A 22,075-nucleotide genomic window follows, 5' to 3' on the forward strand; every position below is an offset into this window, starting at 1 on the left:
GGCACACTTGGCCACAATGATGCTGAGAATGGACACTGTCTTGATGGTCCCTTCACTCCCACTCTTGGTGCCTGCATAAGAAGCTCTGCCCAGCTTCTTACCTTAAGGATTCTCTGGTCAGGAAATATATACAGCCTCTAGGACTGTGTATGCTTCCCAAGGATTCTCTCCACAATGGCAGTTCCACTGGAAGGGTTAGCAAGTTTCTGTGGCTGAATGAGCATCAATATAGGGATGAAATGCTGGCCTCTTTGCTTTGCATATTCTCAGCCTCTCTGATGGTCTCTCATTCAGTCATTCTCTGTCTCTCTGGGGAAGGAAGGAAGAAATGAAAAGTAGAGATCCTCTAAGTCTGAGATCACCACCTCTATCAATTATCTCTTCAACAAAGTGAGTTCTTATACAAACCAGAAAGAGGGCTGGAGAAAAGAGAAGGCCTACTTTGGACTCATTTAATAAGATCTAAGATCTAATGAGGTTCTGTCACTTCTATTAAAAGTAATTGCCCTTAATTTGGGGGCATTAGACAAATTTAGAGAGAACATGAATTGCATTCAACATCCAGTCATATCAGATTTTCTAGTTATGACTCAAGAAACTCATAATACTACTCCTGAAGACCTCTCCCATCACTCCCCACACTTCCACACGCCACGTATTCTCGACAACTTGAAATATCTCAAATATGGCTTGCTTTTCCATGCTTCCCCTATACTATTGCCACCTCTGCTTGAAGTCTGTATTATTTCTTTCTATGTATCTATCATGGTAATATTAAACTGAAGAATAGTTATTGAATTCAGTCAAAACTTATTGACTATCTCCTAAGACATGAGAATTTCTGCCCTATTGGAGTTTCAAATTTCATTCCCAATAGTCTAGGAACTCCATGAGGGCAGAAGATGTATCTTATTTACTGCACATTTCTAGATATAAACTCTTAAACACTCTTAAGTACTGAATGGTAAGTGAATGAGCTAGTGAAGCAGATGTTATAAAAGGAAGGATATATATGTAAAGCAAGGACAGTGGGAACACAAAAGAGAAAGGGATTCCTACTAAAAGCATTAGGGAAGCCTTTTAGAGAAATTGATTATTTCTTCTAGGTTTTGAAGAAAGGTGCTATGGGTGGAATTATGTTCCCTAAAGAAATTATGTTGAAGTTCTAACCTCCAGCACCTCAAAATGTGTTATTTAGCTATGGGGTCATCACATATGTAATTAGTTAAGATGAGGCCATACTGGAGTATGAACACCAAATCACTATTACTGATGTCCTTTTGAAAAGACAGAATTTGGACGCAGGCAGGCTTACAGGGAAAACACCATGTAAAGATGAAGGCAGAAATCAGGGCAAAGCCACAGAGGCTAAGAAACACCAAAGAGAGCTGGTAGACCACCAGAGCCTAGGAAAAGAGACATGGAACAGATTCTTCCTTAGGTACCTCAGAAGAAATTAACCCTGAGGACACTTGATTTTAGTCATGTAGTCTCTAAAACTGTGAGACAACAAATTTCTGTCATTAAGACACCTGGTTTATGATATTTTTTTACAGCACCCTAGCAAACTAATACAGAGGGGAAAGACTTAATCAGGTAAATATAGAGATACATAATACACCTTGAACAAAACCTAGAGTGGAAAGATAGCTGAGTGTATCATGGAGCAGTTGATAGTCCTCAGGAGTGGAATGGATGTTGCATGGGACAGGGGGGCAAATACATGGCAGAAGTGAAGATTCTATCAGAAGTCTGGAGCCCAGCTCATGGAAGATTTTGACTATCATGCTGAAAAGCTTAGGATTTTTTTTTTTTAAAGATAATAGGGACATTTTACACATTTTGAATTGGAGAGGCTCTTAGTCATGACTCATTCATTCATTTAATCAACAAGTACTGAATGACTAAAACATTTTTCTAGGCATTAAGGATACAGTAGGAGAGAGACAATAAATGTATAAAACAAACAAGTACATGATTAAGATAACCGTTGTGGAGGGAAAAGACAGGGTAATAAGTGGGGGAAAGATATAGCAAGTAATGTTATCAATTGAAGAAAAATAAAACAGGATGAGGAGACAGTTCCATAGAGAAGAAGGGGACATAGAGAAGGACATTATTTGAGGGGTGGTCAGGGGAGGTGTCTCTGATAAGTGGCATCTGAGATCAGCAGGAAGTAGGGAGCAAGCTGGGTGGCATTCAGAATATTAGCAGTCCTAGCCCCAGGAATAGGGGTGGGAGTAGTTGGTATTTTTTTAATGGTGTTTGAGAGAACAAGGGAGCCACTGCAGCTGTTATGCCACGAGCAGAGTGGAGAGCTGGAAGTCAGAGAGTTTGGGAGGAAATGAGAGATAACAGGAAGTAATGATGAGCAATAATAAGCGTTTGCAAAATACTTGGTTCTTTTCTCCTGGGATTGTACCTGAAAAGGTATGGCCATCCCAAACTGACCACTGTGAATACAGTAAAGACCCAGAGGTACGGTGCCTGCCCTGGAGTGGTCAAGGAGTTGTGCCCCCACTCTACGTGCTACTGCACAGCCATAAGCATACCCAAAGAAAGGGAGGGTCTGATGACATATCCAGCTTTTCCAGGGAACAAAAGCAATTTCAATATTGTTGGGTATGTGGATAGTGCTTCTCAATGTAAATGCTGGGTTTTTCACCTCAGAAAAATGATGAATTATTGAAAAGCATTCAGCTTGATTCTTTTTTTCCCGCAATACATATTTTCTTAAAGCATTTAAAGCGTAGAACCCAGGAAACTTTGCCAAATTTTATGTATAGAAAATGTTCTTAACATCTTAAAAGTCAAGTCAACAATAGAGATGACTGAATATTTACATAATTAGAAAGCTTGGTCAGAATTTAAATAAATCATTATAGGCACTGTCCCTGAGGAAAGCCCTAAAGCCCCACCTAGGTCCAAATTAATGCAAAGGGAAGAATGGCACCAAATAACATACCAAACTGCAGCTGTCAGAATTACTCAGACCTCAGTCAATAACCTGGCCAATTTTAAATTACAGAAAAGCTGTACTTTGTAGGTATCCATGCCTATCACTCAATTAACATTTACAAACAAAAATGAATTCTCACAGCTCTTTGGTGAGGCTTGAAATATTTTACTTTTTTCTATTTGAAGGAAAAGAAATTTGCAAGAGTCACTTCAAAGATTTTTTTTTTTTTAATGATTGCATAAAAATCCAGGATAAAGCAGAAAATTGAACTTGGTCCTGTGCTCTGGTTGAGAGGACAATACTCATTTCCAGCTTTCTGGAGGTTTACATTCTAGCCATTGTGTGAAGACTGACAAACCTTATCTAAATTGCCATTTTTCAAAAGCTTGCTGCAAATGTGGGAGGGGAAAATTGTTGCCCTCCCAACTCTCACCCTTACATAAATAGAACACAGTCTCATTAGGATTTAATTTTAGATTCATTGGAAAGGACTCGAGTCTCACCTCCGAAGTTTTTATCTAACCAGACATAAAATATACCTATGGGGAATTAGAAAACATTTTTGGAAAAAAAAATGAAAAAAAAACAAAGAAACCCAACAACTGTAAATACTTCTTGGGTCTAAAGTCAGCTTCTCTTTTTCTTTTCATTATTCTCTTAAATAGGAAAAGCAAATAATTCTAAACTCTTCATGACCATCTCTCTCTTCTACCTGGAAGCAGAATTTATCAGTTTGAATTAGAAAGATGGTACAATTGGGAAGGATCTTACAGTTTATCTTGTTTAACCCCTTCACTTTAAGGAGCACTGCCCAAGGGACTAAATCACTTGCTCTAGGAAAAAAAGCATGGCCCTGAAATTAAATACAATTTGAGATCCAGATTTGAAGCCTTTGGTTCAAAATGAAAAATTTAAGCTCTTAGGGACTGAACCAAACTTCAGAATCCCAGTTCTGGCTTGCTACAGTATCACAATCTGCATAAAGCAGGATAATAATGCCTCCAAAAGATCAGGTTGAAAATGTGTTTGGAATGGAAGTACTTAATAAATGTTAGCTATTATTATTATTAAGAAATAGTTTTCAGCTGCCTGTGAACATGAGACCACTCTTACATGCCTCCATATTTATGATATAAATATCCTCCAAAGCTTAGAGCCTTGACAAGAACAACTGCTTAACTATAAAGCCACTCAGAGATTTAAAAACACTGAGAATATAAGGTAACTATCCAACTCCATCATCCTTTACTGACACTAAAATAAAAATACCTGACATCTCAGACAGCCTTTGCTGGCCTATCTGAAGGGTACATGCAATTGTGGTTAGATTATGTAGCCAAGAGCTTTGCCAGGGAATTAGGCAACTCACCATGTGCATGCTCAGGAAACCTGGATGGAACTGTTCCTCAGCTTTCATCGAGGCTGTGGTCTGAACTGGATGTAAGGTAAAGCCTGATGTATACAAACACGGCAAATATTGCACCCTATTCTTCAATTCTTGCTGAATTATGTCCAGTGTAGGATCCCTGGCTGCAGAAGGAGGAAGAAGGAAGAAAAGGGAGCCTCTTCCTCATTCTGGACATCCTTCCTCCTTTCCATTCTTTAGATTTTGGGTGGTTTTTCCCTTTCACAGCATACATAAAGACATTTATTAGGTGGGGCACCTGAGTGGCTCAGTGGGTTGAGCCTCTGCCTTCAGCTCGGGTCATGATCCCAGCTCGGGTCCTGGGATCAAGCCACACGTTGGGCTCTCTGCTCAGCAGGGAACCTGCTTGCCCCTCTGTCTTTGCCTGCCTTTCTGCCTACTTGTGATCTGTCAAATAAATAAATAAAATCTTTAAAAAATAAAAAAGACATTTATTAAGTATTCATGGACTAAGAGTCTGTCCCTGTGCAAGACTATGAATTCAATAAGAACAGAAAACCACGTTTGCTCTTTCTCCACGTCTAGCATGATGCCTGACAGAGAGCAGACCTCCAGGAAATGTTGAATAAATGAATGCATACATGCCTTCTCTCTGCTGAGAATAAATGGAGTAGGTTCCGATCCTCTCTTAGCAGACAAGGAATGGAAGTGAATTGGAGGAAAGTGAACTAATACTTATCAGGTATCCCTATTGTTTTGTGCATTTTTACATGCTACTTGAGGAAAGTAGTACTTCACAAAAGGCAGGCAAGAAAATAAAGACCAGCTGCTTGTCTGACTAACAGCCACGTGCATTCCACTTCAAGTACATTAAATTTGTTTCCTGCTTACTTTTCCTACTGTTCATCTGGGAGTGCTCAAATTTGGAGTCATTTTAGTTAAGTACTAATTAACCAATTAGCAACTGTCAACTCCCCCCACCCCCCGCCGCTTTTTGAAGCTCTCCAAGACTCACGGCTTCTTTTCTGTTACGTTTCTGTCTAGGAACTGGCTTATGTACAGAGAAATCCTATCTTTGTAAATGAAATACATGTAGAAAATTCTTCCTGTTTTCTCCTACTTCCTAAAATCACAGGCCCTTGACCATGTCCCAAGGTCCTTGTCCCTCTTGAAGGTGATAGTATTTGCTCACCTCAAAATCCTACCTACCTCATCCAGAGGAAAAAATAAAGGTCTGGCTAGACTGTTTAAGGAAATAAGAGTTGGAGAGGAAGAAACACAATTTATAGTTTCTGTTCTGTTTATATTTTATGATACATTTATTGTGCTGATAATCATAAACTTAACTCAAAAATGACTGAGCTGAAATAAAAGTGGCTGCAGCCAGTGAGGGGAGCACAGAGCAGAGTACCTGTTTGAAGTATCCCATTTCTTGGCTCACACCAGACAGATCAGCGTTCTAGAGACTCTGCCACCTACTAGTTCTATAACACTGAACAAGTTATATAACTTCATTTGTAAAATAAGGATAATAACTGTGGCAATTAAATTAGATAATGCAAATAAATTGCTTTTCACAGTGCCTGCCTGGTACATAGCTAAATTCCAAAGAAAAAGCTCTTATAAGTATTCATTCAACAAATACTGAGCATTGCTTACAGCAGGCATAATATTCAATGCTGGGGACACACTTTTTCTTCTTTAGATTTTAAGGCCATTAAGGTATAGAGTTATTTTGAGAATGAAGTACTCTCATCATTGAGATTATTTCCCATATGTGTATTTACCATATAAAGCTCCCATCCCCACCTTTGGACAGGACTCACAGGACTCAAAGACAAACTGGAGTTTGAACTAGATTAACCAGTCAATCTAGGAGTGTAGAAAGTCTGATGGATTCATCAGGATAAAGTGAAATTAGGCCAGAACAATACCTAAATAAAATGGGAAACTGTTGATTATTCACAATAGTTTCTTTTGCTATCTAACATAGGAACACCATTCTGATTATGGAGACTCCCTCACGGACTAAAAGTTCAGGATCTTCCACTGGGCAAATAGAAGGAGTCAGATACTCTCTCTCCTCACCCTTCAGCAACTGGCATGTGACTTGGTCTACAACAGTCAGATGCTCTCACATTGGCCTTTGAATCTTGAAAGAACTGGGAAAAAAGACAAGGACAATTGGCATTACATTTCCAGAAGCAGGGTTGTGAGTCTGATGAAGGCTGTCTGGAGTGTCCATAATGATGGCAGCTATACAGAAGCTCTAGCTGGACTGACCTGTGACTGGGCCAGGCTGTGTTTTTGCCATCAGGGCTTCTTGATTCTGGCCTGTTTTCAAAGGCTGGTTCTTGTTCTTTTCAAGGATTCTGTAAGATTCCAATCAATTTGTGCTTAAGGTGGCTAAAGCTGATTTCTGTTACTTATAACCCCAAATCCCAACTGAAACACTCTCTTTCTTTCCTTTGACTGAGTACACGAAACAGATAACTCGTGGCACCTCTGCTCTAATCTGAAGCTGAGGAACACTGCCTTTCCCGTCAGCAGTGTGCACTTAACTGGCTGCAGGAGATGCTTCTGAAGAATGCTGGGAGAAAGAAAAGATAGACTAGGGATATTGGGTATTTCCTAAGACCTACCTCGATGTCTTTTAGACCGTGAGTTCAGAGCAGTAATTTTATGTTCATGTCAGCTCTGATGACTTTGGCCCACAAACATGACTCTCCTCAAAAACACACACACTCCCACACCAGGAAAGGTCTCCAGGAAATATTCTATTTAGTTATTAATACATTTAGATCTTAAAGTATAATAAATAAAGATGAAAACTTAAATTATATAAATTGATAGCAAGTGACAACCATTGGTAGACGCCATATTTTAATTTTTACAGCCTTAATCTTTATTCAACTCTGTATAATGGAGGAACACCAGACTATGAATTTTAATCCCTCAAAGGCATAGGTCAGTCCCTTTTGTTTTTTTTAACCTTTTTTTTCTTAAAGATTTTATTCATTTACCTGACAGAGAGAGATCACAAGTAGGCAGAGAGGCAGGCAGAGAGAGAGAGGAGGAAGCAGGCTCCCTGCTAAGCAGAGAGCCTGATGCAGGGCTTGATCTCAGGACCCTGGGATCATGACCTGAGCTGAAGGCAGAGGCTTTAACCCACTGAGCCACCCAGGCGCCCCTAGGTCAGTGCCTTTTAAGAGTGATAGGGTGAGAGAGCTGAAGGGCTCTATGCAGCCTACTCAGCCTGCTCTTTGTGAACCATTATATCCTCAAGAGATTTCCATAAGTGCCTGTGAGAGAGAACATAGCTTAAACCTTATCAGCTATCCCATCCATTCTCAAAGAGGTAGTATGTTGTGAGGGAAACAGAGTTGAGTATTTATAATATAATCTAAGTTCAGTTACTGCCCCAACTTCCATCAGATAAAGAGGTTTGCTCATCCATATCTAAAGGTCACCTGTAGCTTCAGTTTTATCAGTGATCATTCAATACTTGAGCAGTTGAAATTAAGAACAGGGCTCAGAAAAGGAGTTAGGAAACAGAGAGGGGAAGAAAAATGAGGACATTGGTGAAGAGAAAGAGTGTCAGTGTGCTGCCTAGCAGAGCAGAGGCAGGCAGGAAGTGTTTGGAGAATGGAACTAAACCCAAACAGAAAAGCTGGGAAATGGCATTTTCAATTTTAGTTCTCACCTACTTCCTGTCCTCAGCGGGAAGATTCCCTGGGCCATGTTGCTTGAGTAGAAGTGTGGCTGAAGCTGGAACTGTACCATTTCAATCCTTTATCCCAAGGAGGTTCCAAATAAGCTCGTGGGCTTCTCTGAGCCCAACTTGACCACATGAGATAAACTGGAAAGGAAGGACAGGCAGACTGACATGGTGTGCATCCAGGCTCTCCCACTGAAAAGATGAATGAACCTTAGCAAGTTATATATGTTCCCTAAAGCTTTAGTTTCCTCGTCTGTAATAAAAGGGTGGAGAGTAACAATATTTTCTTTACACTGCCTAGTGTTGCAAAGAGAGCAATCAGCAGCCAACAGTATTATAATCACTGCTATTTCTATCCTTAACTATTGTCACATCTGTCTTGAGGAACCATGAGAGGCCAAAGGACTTCTTAGTATTCTTAGTATTATGGTGTGAAGACATTTTCAGAAGGGTTGACTAGTCTTCAAATTGTATGCAGGAAGTGCATCCTGAAAGAATGCTCCAGCTCACCTCTAAAGACAGGTATGTACCACTGAGTGGTGTTACATAGGTTACTTTCCTAACACAGACCCAGGAGAAATGAAGAGATTCTTTTAAAGTGTTTTGTGGGAGATATTAAATGAGATAGCATCTGAGAGACACTTAGAAGGGTTCTGGAGGCAAGGCTACATGAATGCAGTCTCCTTCCACTCCTGAGCAAATCTAAGCTGTTTAATTCTTCAGCTCCACGCAGCTGCTGGAACCTACTGGCAAGTAGATATAAGTGAAGCCTTGAATTCTGCTGGGTTCTGAGGAAGAAACTGCAAGGGGCTTCCTCTCCTGTGCCTGGGCAAGTAATCAGTTAACAGCATTGAGCCCAAGGGTCAGAACTCCAACTGGTAAACACAGGCAAGATCTATGCACAGATCTGTAGGACAAGGCCAGGGCCAATCTTGTATTACTAGAAAAGTACAAATGGAACTTCCAAATGAACAAGGAGCAAAAGATGGAATGAATAGCAAATTAAATAAAACAGCAATAATTTTTAAAAGAAATAAAGCATATGGCTTTTATGGTATTGAGGTATGTTCCCTCTATCCCTACACTGCAGAGACAACGTGGATGAACTAGAGGGTATGATGCCAAGCAAAATAAGTCAATCAGAGAAAGACAATTATCATATAGTTTCATTCATATGTGGAAGTTAAGAAACAAGACAGAGGATCATAGGGGGAGGGAGGGAAGAATGAAATCAGACAAAATCAGAGAGAGAGACAAACCATAAGAGACACTTAACAATAGGAAACAAACAGAGGGTTGCTGGAGGGGACGGGGATTGGGGGATTGGCATTAAGGAGGGCACATCATGTGATGAGCTCCGTGTGTTATAATAACTCTACATTTGATAGATAGAGTATAATAGAGTATAATAGATAGATAGCGTGTATTAACTCTACATTTAAAACAAAAAAAAAGGAATAAAGCAAACTGTGAGATAAAATAACCAATAAACTTAAAAGGAAGGTATAAAATTGGTACATTATTTATTATGCTATGTAAGTGAAGGATTTAAAGAAACAGATTGTATTGAAAGCAAAACAAAAAAGATTTTTATATTATTTATGGGTAATCTGCACAAAATAAAGTACTAATAAAATTATTTTATAAGAAAGAAGGCAGACAGGCAAAGAAACACCAGGCAAATGCAAACCAAAAGAAAGCAGAAAGAGCAATATTAAAATCACTCAAATGGGATTTAAGGTGAAAGGCACTAAAAAGGTGAAAGAAGAACATTATCACGGAGTTCCAGCAGGAAAGGATTAAGAGAATGGAGTAAATGCAATATCTGGATAGATGACAGGAATTTTCCAAAACCGATGAAAGATTGATACCTTATTCACTTATTACCTATATCTATAGCACTTATTCAAGAATTTTAGGAATCCCATAAGTAGTAAACCATATCACACCAAAACTACTTAAAAACAAAGACAAGACAGAAGCATTTAGCCAGACAGAACCCTATTCTGGCTGTCTTAATACAGCAGAAAAGTGACAGTTGGCAGAAGACAATGGAATGGTATCCTTCACAAAAGAAAATAACCAAAAAATGGGAGGTGAGAGAGAATGAAGATTAAAAGTTCTAAGGTTGTAATGCTGCTAGGGGGGAAGTGGGGAAAAGTTATCATTGTTATTATGCTATAATGAGTTTCCTCACTGGAGATAAAAGGAAAAAACAAGTGCCTGCTGCTTACTAGGAATATATAGTAGACCTAAGATTGAAAACACAGGGTAGGAAAAAGATCTGCAACACAAACCCTTCAACAACAGTGAAGGGATGCCCATCAGACAATGTGAAATTGTAAGGAAAGGGGCATTATTAAAGATGAGGAGAGGGGCGCCTGGGTGGCTCAGTGGGTAGAGCCGCTGCCTTCGCCTCGGGTCATGGTTTCGGGGTCCTGGGATGGAGCCCCGCATAGGGCTCTCTGCTCAGCAGGGAGCCTGCTTTCCCCTCTCTCTCTGCCTCCTGCTTTGCCTACCTGTGATCTCTCCCTCTCTGTCTAATAAATAAATAAAAATCTTTAAATTAAAAAAAAATAAAATAAAAGATGAGGAGAGACATTCCGTAAGGACAGGTATTAATCTACCAGTAATATATAATAATGCCAAGTGTATATGAATCTGTAATAATGTTAGGACACACCACTGCCATTCCTGGTAGAGAACTTGGCTGGACCCCACTAAATAGGAACTTTGGATGGAAGCAGGGTCAGGATTAGGGTATGGAAATTTACTGCTAGAGGTCTCTGGTCCTCTATGCCCCTAACATGAGTTATTTTGATATCTGGGCAGTGGCTAAAGTTTACTATTATTGTGTTGATAGTTTTCAAACTGTAGTTAGAAACCTACAGTGGAGGCTAAGAAACCCTGGGTGCTGACCTATACGAGGTAGCAGAATTTTAAAATGTAACCAAATCCTCTGATTTCTGGTGAAAAATATGGCTCAAAGTTAAGGAGATTTACACAAAGATATCATCCTTGTCTTACTTACTTACCAACTTACCAACTTACATTCTAGGGATGACCGACCTATAAAAGTAACAAAAATACAAGGTTATGATAAATGTTATAAGAAAGCAGAAGTGGGCACCTGGGTGACTCAGTGGGTTAAGCATCTACATTTGTCTCAGGTCATGATCCCAGGGCCCTAGTATGGAGCCCCACATGGGCTCCCTGCTCAGCAGGAAGTGTATTTCTCCCCTTCTCTTTGCCCCTCCCCACCACTCATGTTCTCTAATAAATAAATAAAATCTTAAAAGGAAAAAAAAAAAAAGAGGGGTGCCTGGGTGGCTCAGTTGGTTATGCAACTGCTTTTGGCTCAGGTCATGAACCTGGAGTCCCAGGATCAAGTCCCACATTGGGCTACATACTCAACAGGGAGTCTGCTTCTCCCTCAGACCCTCCCCCTTCTCATTCTCTCTCTCGCTCTCTCAATAAGTAAATAAAATCTTTTTTTTTAATATTTAATAATTAAAAAAAAGAATGGAGAAGCAAAAGTATATAGAGCTTAGGATGCTAAGTATCATAAAGAGTTACAAACAAAGGCAAAGCTAAAGTATGAAAAAATAAATTCAAAGCCTCTAATTCCAATCCCAGGTGAAAGAAACCCAGGATTTTATTACACATCCAGTGTTGGAACTGCCATGAGGTTAAAATGCAGTAACATCAAATCTCCATGGGTCCTATTAGTCAGGGCATCACACACCCTTGATCCTTGCATTTAAGTACAGTTGGAGATCTATTCTTTAAGTAATGGATTAACAAAAGAAATACACAGAAGATCAAAATGTAAAAAGTGGGAAAGTCTCTGTGAGTCCCTCACTTCATGCAGCTTTCCATGGGAACAGTCTTGCTTGGTGGAGTAGTCAGTTTCTACATTCTCTGCTGAGCCTTCAGGACGTGTGCATCTCTTTAGAGGGGATGAAGACACAGGTCTCCCACTGCCTTCAGAGCACTGCCATGGTGAGTCATCCCCCAAAAAAAGCCCCAAAAAGAATGCAATTGAGGGGTGCCTGGGTGGCTCAGTGGGTTAGGCCGCTGCCTTTGGCTCAGGTCATGATCTCAGGGTCCTGGGATCGAGTCCCGCATCGGGCTCTCTGCTCAGCAGGGAGCCTGCTTCCCTCCCTCTCTCTCTCTGCCTGCCTCTCTGTCTACTTGTAATCTCTCTCTGTCAAATAAATAAATAAAATCTTTTAAAAAAAATGCAATTGAGACAAGCTGCAGCTTCCCAAATAGCATCTTACAAGCCCCTCCATGTAAAAACTGCAGAGCAGAAATCTAAAGGAAGTACAGGAGAGCCCAGAAAATAACTGATAGAATAATTATTCTACTTAATTACCATGGTACCTGATGTAAACTAGGCTCAATGACCCCAATAGCTCCCTTTTTCCATCTATCTGAATATCAATCAAGCCAACAGCTCTCAGTTTAAGACGTAGCATTATTTCCTGCAGAAATGGTAAGCCAACCAGAAGTAGTAATTGTTTGTACAAGTTATGTCCAGTATTAGATCAAAACAAAACTAAGTTCTTTGTAGTATAACTTCTTAATTCTGGATACTATTCTTTGCTTGCCCAGGGAGGACAGAGATTTGGGTGAAGAATCAGAAAAGACTGTCAATGTTTATTGTATATCCATGTGTCTATGGAGGGAAAAATGGATTAAAAAATTGGCTTAGTTACCCAAGCAAGATAGTTTCAAAGCCATGGGATCTGGTGTAGCTGTGCCCTGACAAATTGAGGGCATACTCTATGCCAGGCACTGACAATCTACTGGGGATAGAACTATGAACAAAACAAAGTTCCTAACCTCAGAAACTTAACTTCTAGTTGAAAACACACAATAATTATAAACTGTAATATATAGTATGTTGGGAGAGGACCAATACCATAAAGAAGGAATAGAGTGGCGTATGAGATTGGGAGTGTCAAAGAGTAAGGGAATTGCTATTTTCTATGTAGGTGGTCAGAAAAGGCCCTAGTCCCAAAGTGATATCAGAGGAGAAACATGAGGAAATGAGAGAACAAGGCGGCATGCTCCCTGGAGGACCCGCAGGGGACCAGAAATCCGCAGAGGGCCCAGTAAGTGAAAATGAAGTGAAACATGCTCAGCATGTCAGTGACCAGCCGGGAGGTCCCTCTGACTTCGGGGGCTAGCCAGGGCAGCAGTGAAGGGGCCAAACAGTAAGGATCGGTAAGAGATAATGTCAGAAAAGGAGTGGGAGGGCACCTGGGTGGCTCAGTGGGTTAAGCCGCTGCCTTTGGCTCAGGTAATGATCTCAGGGTCCTGGGATCGAGTCCCGCATCGGGCTCTCTGCTCAGCAGGGAGCCTGCTTCCTCCTCTCTCTCTCTCTCTGCCTGCCTCTCTGCCTACTTGTGATCTCTGTCAAATAAATAAATAAAATCTTTAAAAAAAAAAAAAAAGAAAAGGAGTGGGAGATGGAAGATTACAAAAAGTCTTATCGTCCATGGTAGGAACTTTAGCTCCTCTCTTGAATGAATCCTTTGGAAGACTGTGAATGCAGCAGTGCCTTACATTTTAAAATGATCATCCAAATTGCCCTATGGAAGTTAGACAAAAGTGGGACAAAAGTTGAAGTTGGGAGACCAGAAATGTTTAAGGATATTGCAACAATCCCAGCAAGAGGTGATGGTCGCTTAATACCACATTAATGACAATGTACTGTGGGCACTCAACAGAAATGGGATGAGCCTCCATTCATACTTTAGTGCAGTTGTCAAGACTGATATCCAACCACTTGTGCGCACATGCGTGCACACACACACACATACACACACACACACACATGTCCCCCCAAAGGGGCATGAAAGGTTTATTATTCATACAACATGGCTTTTTGGAAAGAACAGGACACACCTCCTACGATGGCCCCAAAATGGCCTGAGAGAACAGTAAAAGAGGCACTTGGGGTTCTGTGGTGCTTAGTAAGTGGGGCTAGATGGAGAGTTTCCACACTGTTTGAACCTACCTCTGGTGTCCAAGATAGGAGCACTTGGGGCTTTCTCATCAGTTTTCCTGGATATGGGGCAGAAAGGGTGAGGGAACAGTGAGGCTTAAAAACTGTAAACAAATACCCAAAATGGAGTCAGATTCTTCATTACGTAATGGTAGAAATGTTAAGAAATGATCAGATTCTGGAATTATCTTTAGGACTGAGGTGTTAATATTTACACCTGGAATGAAACTTGGGGTGTCAGCATTAGACAGAAGTTAGGGATGATTCCCACTCTCACTATATTTTGGCAAACACAAATTTTAAAAAACTAAAAAATCAATAATAAAGTTGTATTATTTGTTCATGTGGTTTTCCCTCCTATCTCTATATTGAAGGTTTTATTTAAATATAAAGACCGTGTCCTTTATTTGTCTTTAATCTTCTTTCACCTCCCCAATCACTTTTTCTGGAAATCAGGACAATGTTCTGCCAGCAGGAATATTAAAAAATATGTATTTGTTGAAAAGATTTACAATGATATATTATTAGAGTATTATGTTGACTTAAAGCTACATGCTACCTTGCTTAGCACTCAAGTCAAACACTGACTTTAAATGATATTCTCTTAAATATTCCAAATTAAAAACAGGAATTTTATATCATTATTTATCACAGATACACTTAAATATCCAGAGTACAGTAAAGAATCTTTTACTTACAACTTTTATTTCAAAAGTGACCTTTTATTATTTTATAGCTAATTAAGGAGGCAGCTGTGTTATAATAAAAACGTCCTAAAATAGGAACCTAGAATTCTTGGTTTTATTCCCATTTTTGCCATAAAGCAGGGAAATGTGTGGTCCTGGACACATCAGTTCTCTTTTCTGAACCTCATCAGTGAAATGAGGAAACAGGATTCAATAATTCTCAGGGTTATTCTTCCAGTGACACTATGTAAGTGCTGACAGCAAATGTGAAAGTTTCAAGAACACCTGAACAATTGCATGGATTCACACAATTAATTGGAACAAAACCCTTCACCTTTGTCTTGTCATGTACAAGTGAAATGGTTTTATGGTTGGAGAAATGCAGAGGAAACATGTAGTTCCCAAGTTAGAATATTTTATGAGAACTATTTTTAAATGTTTTTTAATGACCACGTATGTCTCATAGAAAATAAGAAAAATACTGAACAGTATAGAGAATATTTAATGAAAATTAACAGAATGGATTGGGTTCTACATTCCTGATCTCTAGAGATTTAGAAAGAATAAATTCAATAAACCTATGTTATTAGAATTTAACTTTCAAATGCTTTACAAACCTATAGTCAAGTGTTTTACAGGTTCTTCTTTTTTTTTTTTAAGATTTTATTTATTTATTTGACAGAGATACAAGTAGGCAAAGAGGCAGGCAGAGAGAGAGAGGGAAGCAGGCTCCCTGCTGAGCAGAGAGCCCAATGCAGGGCTCCATCCCAGGACCCTAGGATCATGACCTGAGCCAAAGACAGAGGCTTTAACCCACTGAGCCATCCAGGAGCCCACAGGTTATTCTTTTAAAACAAATGCAAACTACCCAAAATCATGTTGGCCCTAGATTATTAATCTCAAATATAGAAGTATTATTCAATATAAAACTGTCAAAGTTATGACTGTAGGTTAGATATCCCCTATCAAAAGAAAAGAAAATTTTACATGTAATTTAAAAAAATAAGTTAAAGTTTGGAAAACTATGGCTAAAAATCATATGAAGCTATAATTCAACCTTGTCCTTTTGACAACTAAGGATGAGCTTTCAGAACTGATATAAACTGATTTAGAAAACAAAGTTCTGGGGTTCCTGGGTGGCTCAGTGGGTTAAAGCCTCTGCCTTCAGCTCAGGTCATGATCCTAGGGTCCTGGGATCAAGCCCCACGTCAGGCTCTCTGCTCAGCAGGGAACCTGCTTCCTCCTCTCTCTCTGCTTACTTGCGTCTGTCAAAAAAATAAATAAAAATTTAAAAAGAAAAGAAAAGAAAAGAAAAAAATAAACAAAGTTCTGTCTCAGAGACAGTACCACTCACTTCCGTGGAAATTGCTCTTAAATGTCTCCAGTGGTCATGTGCTGTATCCAGTTCTCTGTTCTATGAAAAGAATCTCAACCTTCATTTTGCTCAATGCCTGAAAAATTTGTAATTACTTTTGTAATTCAGTTTCCAATTCAAGACCTATTATGTCTTGCATTTTAGTTGTTCTTCATGGACCTATATGTGGTAGTACAGAAAGGCCGTGGCTGCTCATCTTTGTATGCCTAGAATCTTGCACAGTTCTTAGCATGTGAGAAGATTTCAGCAAATGTTTGCTGTATTAATCAATGGGTTCCATCTAAAATCAGTGATTGGAAACTGAACCAGTAAAATAAAATCTAGTCATTTGCTAAGTGATTTAAATTTAGTGATTAGAAACACTAAGTGGGGTTATAGAAGAGCTACTTCAATATTTACTAAAATGGAAGATATTTTTGCCTAAGAGAAAAGACTGGGAAATTTTCAGCAAATCTGAGCACAAAAATGGCATGTCTCATGGAATTAGGAAAGAATCAGTGCAGGCTGGAAGACATGTTAGAGACAGGTGAGTATCAGTCCTGTATTATGGCTAGGAGTTTCTGTAGTTTTATACAATATTCTTAGAAAAAAAGATATCCCATGCTATTTGTATTTTATTCTTCTTCAATTTTATCTACCTTAGAATCACTGGCAATTCTTAAAAATTCCAACTTCAACTGTGCTTAAGGTTAATAAATTAAGATATTTTTTTCTATTATTGGATCACAGTTTAAAGAGTGAATAGCAACAATGACAATGGAAGTGAGGGAACCCTAGGGGATAGATACAGGTCATGGAGTTAGACAAAATATTGCTTGGAGATCCATGTCCCAGAGCTGCCCTCTGTTCAAACCTTGGGAATTCCATAGTTTATAAGGATCACCAAGTGGGGCTGACACAAATGAAATAAAATTTCCCCATAGCAGAGCTTATCTCAGTTTGTGTAATAACCTACCTCTTCTTACAGCTCTTATACCTTCATGGCCACCACCAATCACCAGCACTACCAACATTTCTGGGGCCAACCTTGACCTTAAGCAAGAGGGATGTTCATACTAGCCCAGAACTCTGAGGTTCAATTTTAAGTCACATAATGAAAATCTGACTCTAAATGTGACTATTAATTTTGATAGCTTAGATTTTGTTCAATGCTGTGTTCTAAGACATAGATTCTACTTCAGCACCCAGTTAATTGTTAAGGGACCTGGAAAACCAAAGTATTGCAATGCTAGGTTTGGCTTTCTGATGGAAGGTAGCAGTGTTTCTAGGACATAACTCAAGGGAATGACAGATAAATTCACTCAGAGCAACATCTAAGTCAGAAACATCACAGAGAAGCCTTCCCAGTTGGCAAAGGATAGAAGTATGAATCATGGTATTCAGAGATTTAGGTTGGCAAGCAAAATTCCTAAGTATTTGGGTTCTATGCTTGTTTCTAAACCTTGGACACTTTTTTGGTTTGTTTGTTTGTTTTTGCCTGAATATACCATTCTAGCCCTGAGGCAAGACAAGACTCTGGAAGCTTTACCTTCATAAGAAGCAATAAATAACTCCTTTAGACCTGTATTAGGCTAATTCATTATTCAAGAGATCTTTATTGCTTATTTATTGAATTCGTTATATAAGTGATTGCTAGACACTGTGGTAGGCATTGTGATAGTAGCATTAAAAAAAAAAGGAAAAACAAGCAAAATTGTCTGCCCTTTTGAAGTTTATATTCTGATGGCTTTCTTTCTCCATCTACTGCATGCATGATACCAGCCCTCCCAGAAAGAGTCTGTGGTTGCAGCCTAAGGCTAGTCTCCACCTACAGGAGTAGGGGTTAAAGGGCTTACTGTGATCCCTGGTCCTTTGATGTGTGTGTGTTGTGTTGGGGGGAAGGGTGGAGTTGAGTAGCTGTGGGCAATTATATTTGCTGTCCAAATATCAATCAAGGAAACTCAATAGAATCTTGATGCCTTTAATGAATCTTCTCATGAACACATTCCTATATGATGAGAAAATAAGTTCCTAAGAGGTACAAATGATGCTGGTCTAGAACTGCCTACTGTAAAATGCTATTGTTGATGTCATATTTTTTATTAGTCAAAGCTTAAAGAAACAAACATTTTGGGTTTTTTTAAGCAGAAACTGACATGATGCAGAGAATTAGATGCTTGCAGAATACCTGGAAGTTGTAGAAGTAGTAGTTTCCTTTTGGGCCTTCAGGAACAGTCCTAGACAACAGATCATCACTGGAACTATGCCAGGAAGAAGGGGCACCACTACTGTCTCTGAAACTGCCACTGTTCCACACAGAAAACCGGATGATGGACACTGAAATATTATGTGAGAAAACCCATGAACACAATCATGCTTGAGAGAAGAAACAAACAATGGGCTGGGGTTGGGTTGGGGGGCGTATGGGGGGGGCACATGGGGGATTGGGCAGAGAAAGATGGCTTACACTTTGCTTTTGCTTTCTAAATTTTCTGCAAGTGCATCTAAATAGTGAAATTATTTTTCAGTGAAATTATTCTAAATAGTGAAATAATAGTGAAATTATTTTTAGCTGCAAGAGAATCTAAGAAGACAAAATGGAGGCTGAGTGATCCAATTCATAATATCTAACATACTGCTTAACCTCCAAGGTAAATCTATGAAAGAACACTCCTGGGTCTTCACCATACCTAATGAATCAGTTTCTGGGCACAAAAACTGACATATTAACAAATACTTATCCTGAGTGCATCTTATGCTTAGGAACATTTGGGAAACAATTAGAATGATCAGAATGAGATGTTGGATATGTAGTCATGTTATGCATATTCAGAAATTTTTTTTAATAAGGAATTTTTTTAAAAGAATATTAAGCCATGCTTATATATAATTTAATTGGAAGAACATGACTATACTCTGAATCGGAAAGTGAAATGCTTATCACCTTAGGTGATTGTTCACTTTACATGCCAAATGGAAAAAAGAAATCTCTGCTCAGTGTTTTGTTCTCTCTACTTCCTCATGTAATTGGGACAAATATTGACAGTTTGGTGGCTGCATTTTATTACAGGAGTTTGCCTAGTGCTTTCAGGGGATATTTCAAAGTAATGTCCCATGCAAACCTCCAAATTTATTCTTTTCTAGTTTGTAAGCAAGGAAGAACAGTTTAGCATCATCCCAAAGAAAGAGAAATTTCTCATTTAGGTGAGCAAAAATGCATTTTCTTTCTTCATCTAAGCAACAACCTCCGTTAAACAAATGATTGCATGCGGCTTCTGATGATTTATTGATTTAAATGTATTAAATTGCTCAATTCAAAAATAAGCGGGTATTTATAATTCGAAGTGAAACATCAAATCAACCTTGCATATAACCCTGCTCACAGTGCCTTCCTTAAACAATGTTGGCTGGATTAATGAAAGATGAATTCCCTGTGCTGATTTACTTTGCTAAAATAATGACTCTGTAGCCATTTCCTAAAGCGACTTAAGTATTTCCCAGAAATAGTCATGGTTTCTGAGGTTTCTTTAAATGTGAACTTCAATCATATAATTAAGAGATTGTTTCAGCCATAGTAACACTGGCTGGTCTAACAAACAACTCACAAATCTTGGTGGCTTACCACAATAAAGGGTGATTTCTCATTCATGTCATGATCCAGTTGAGGATTCAGTGGTGAGCATTCCACATTAGTGATTAGGAATCCAGCCTCCTTGCATCTAATGACTCTACCATTTTCAAAACAGGGTCAGAAAATATTCTCTGTAAAGTGTCAGACATTAAATATTTTAGGCTTTGCCAGTCAAGAGGAAAAATCGAAGATATTATCTAGATTAATTATATAACGAGAGAAAACAAATTTCAACAAATGTTATTTTGGTGAAATTCAAAATACAGTAACTAAGTACATACGTACAAGTCTTAGTAATACAAGTCTACTAATAAAAAAAATTATTTTGTTGGGGGTTATACTTTTGCTTAATGGAGGTTTAAAATCAGTTTCCCTATTATCAAAATGTTGCAAATGCTTATCAATTAATGCTGAACTGTAATGAGATTTGTTTTCATATTTCATCCTCTCACATGGATAAGTTTTGCCAATGCAGATATCAATCCATAAATGTTTTATTTTAATTGACCATTTTCTACTTTTAGAAGGCATTTTCAGGATACTATCACATTTTTCTCTTGCCTTTAACCTGTCATTACACAGAAGACTAATCACGTGTGAAGAAGATCAGAAGGAAGCTCCTCAATTGAATGATTATATGGATTTTGAAATACGGAAATTTCTTTTGCATTTTCCTGGAGATACCAAAAAACATTGTTGGAATAGTAGTTTGAGCTGGTAAAACACATCACTGCAAATTTCTGTGGGATTGGAGATTTTGGCATTTTGTCTGTTTCAAATTTTTATTTAAATTCTAGTTAGTTAACATATTGGTTTCAGGAGTAGAATTTAGTGATTCATCACTTACATATAACAGTGCTCAACACAAGTGACCTCCTTAACACCCACCACCCATTTAGCCCATCCCCTGCTCCCCTCCCCTCCATCAACCCTCAGCTTGTTTTCTATAATTAAGAGTCTCCTAAGATTTGCTTTCTTCTTTTTCCCCCTTCCCCTGTGTTTATCTGTTTTGTTTCTTAAATTCCATATATAAGTGAAATCATATGATATTTGTCTTTGTTTGACTGACTTATTTCATTTAGCATAATACACTCTAGCTCTATCCATATTACTGCAAATGGGAAGATTTCATTCATTTTGATGGCTGAGTAACAGTCCATTTCTTTATCCATTCATTAGTTGATAGACATTTGGGTTCTTCCCATAATTTAGCTATTGCTGATAATGCTGCTATAAATATTGGGGTACATGTGCCCCTTTGGATCAGTATATTTGTATCCTCTGGATAAATACCTAGTAGTGCATTTGCTAGATCTCAGAGTAGTTCTCACTTTTTGAGAAACTCCATACCACTTCCCAGAGTGGCTACACCAGTCTGCATTCCCATCAACAGAGAAAGAGGGTTCCCCTCTCTCTGCATCCTCAGCAATATCTGTTCTTTCTCGTGCTCTTGTTCATTTTAGCCATTCTGACAATTGTTAGGTGGGTATCCCATTGTGGTTTTCATTTGTATTTCCCTGATGATGAGTGATATTGAGCATCTTTTCATGTTTGTTGGCCATCTGGCTGGCTTTTTGGGAAAAATGTCTACTCATGTCTTCTGCCATTCCCTAATTTGATTATTTGTTTTCTGGGTATTGGTTTTGGTAAGTTCTTTATGGATTTTGGATACTAACCCTTTATTAGATATGTCATTTACAAATATCTTCTCTCATTTCATAGGCTATCTTTCAGTTTTATTGATAGTTCTTTTCCTGTGCAGAAGCTTTTTATCTTGATTAAGTCCCAATAGTTCATTTTTGCTTTTGTTTCCCTTGACTCAGAAGATGCATCTAGTAAGAAGCTGCTATAGCTTATGTCAAAGAGGTTGCTGCCTGTGTTCTCCTCTAGGATTTTGTTGGTTTTCTGTCTCACTTTAGGTATTTCATCCATTTTGATTGATTTTTGTGTATGTGTAACAAAGTTGTGCAGTTTCATTATTCTCCAGTTTTCCCAACACCATTTGTTGCAGGGACAGTCTTTTTCCCGTTAGATATTCTTTCCTGCTTTGTCAAAGATTAGTTGACTATACAGTTGTGGGTTCATTTATGGATTTTCTGTCTCATTGATCTGTGTGTTGTTTAGTGCCAGTACCATACTGTCTTGATGACTATAATTTGTAATAATGCAGTCTAAAATGGAAATTATGATTTTTGTTTTAAATTTATAGCACAGAAAGTACATAAAACAGCTTGATATCACTTGTGACTCAAACAACATTAGTTGTTATAGAAATGACTTTATGCAGTGTTTTCCACATATAAAGGCCACTTTGCCTTGAAATTTATGTTGAATTCATTAAACAT

General features: G+C 38.6%; 1 long non-coding RNA gene across 1 annotated transcript in view; it reads right to left on the reverse strand.

The window, feature by feature from the left end:
* Positions 1–242: 242 nt before the first annotated feature.
* The window catches only part of LOC116592404, a 28,219-nt gene continuing 6,386 nt past the window's right edge, over positions 243–22,075 (reverse strand). The window contains exons 2-4 of the long non-coding RNA XR_004286481.1: positions 19,722–19,861; positions 8,029–8,184; positions 243–309 (exon numbers count right to left, since the gene is read on the reverse strand). This is a non-coding gene — a long non-coding RNA (uncharacterized LOC116592404). The remainder of the gene's footprint in view (positions 310–8,028; positions 8,185–19,721; positions 19,862–22,075) is intronic.

Source organism: Mustela erminea, chromosome 6 (genome assembly GCF_009829155.1).
Source record: "Mustela erminea isolate mMusErm1 chromosome 6, mMusErm1.Pri, whole genome shotgun sequence".
Lineage (NCBI taxonomy): Eukaryota > Metazoa > Chordata > Mammalia > Carnivora > Mustelidae > Mustela > Mustela erminea.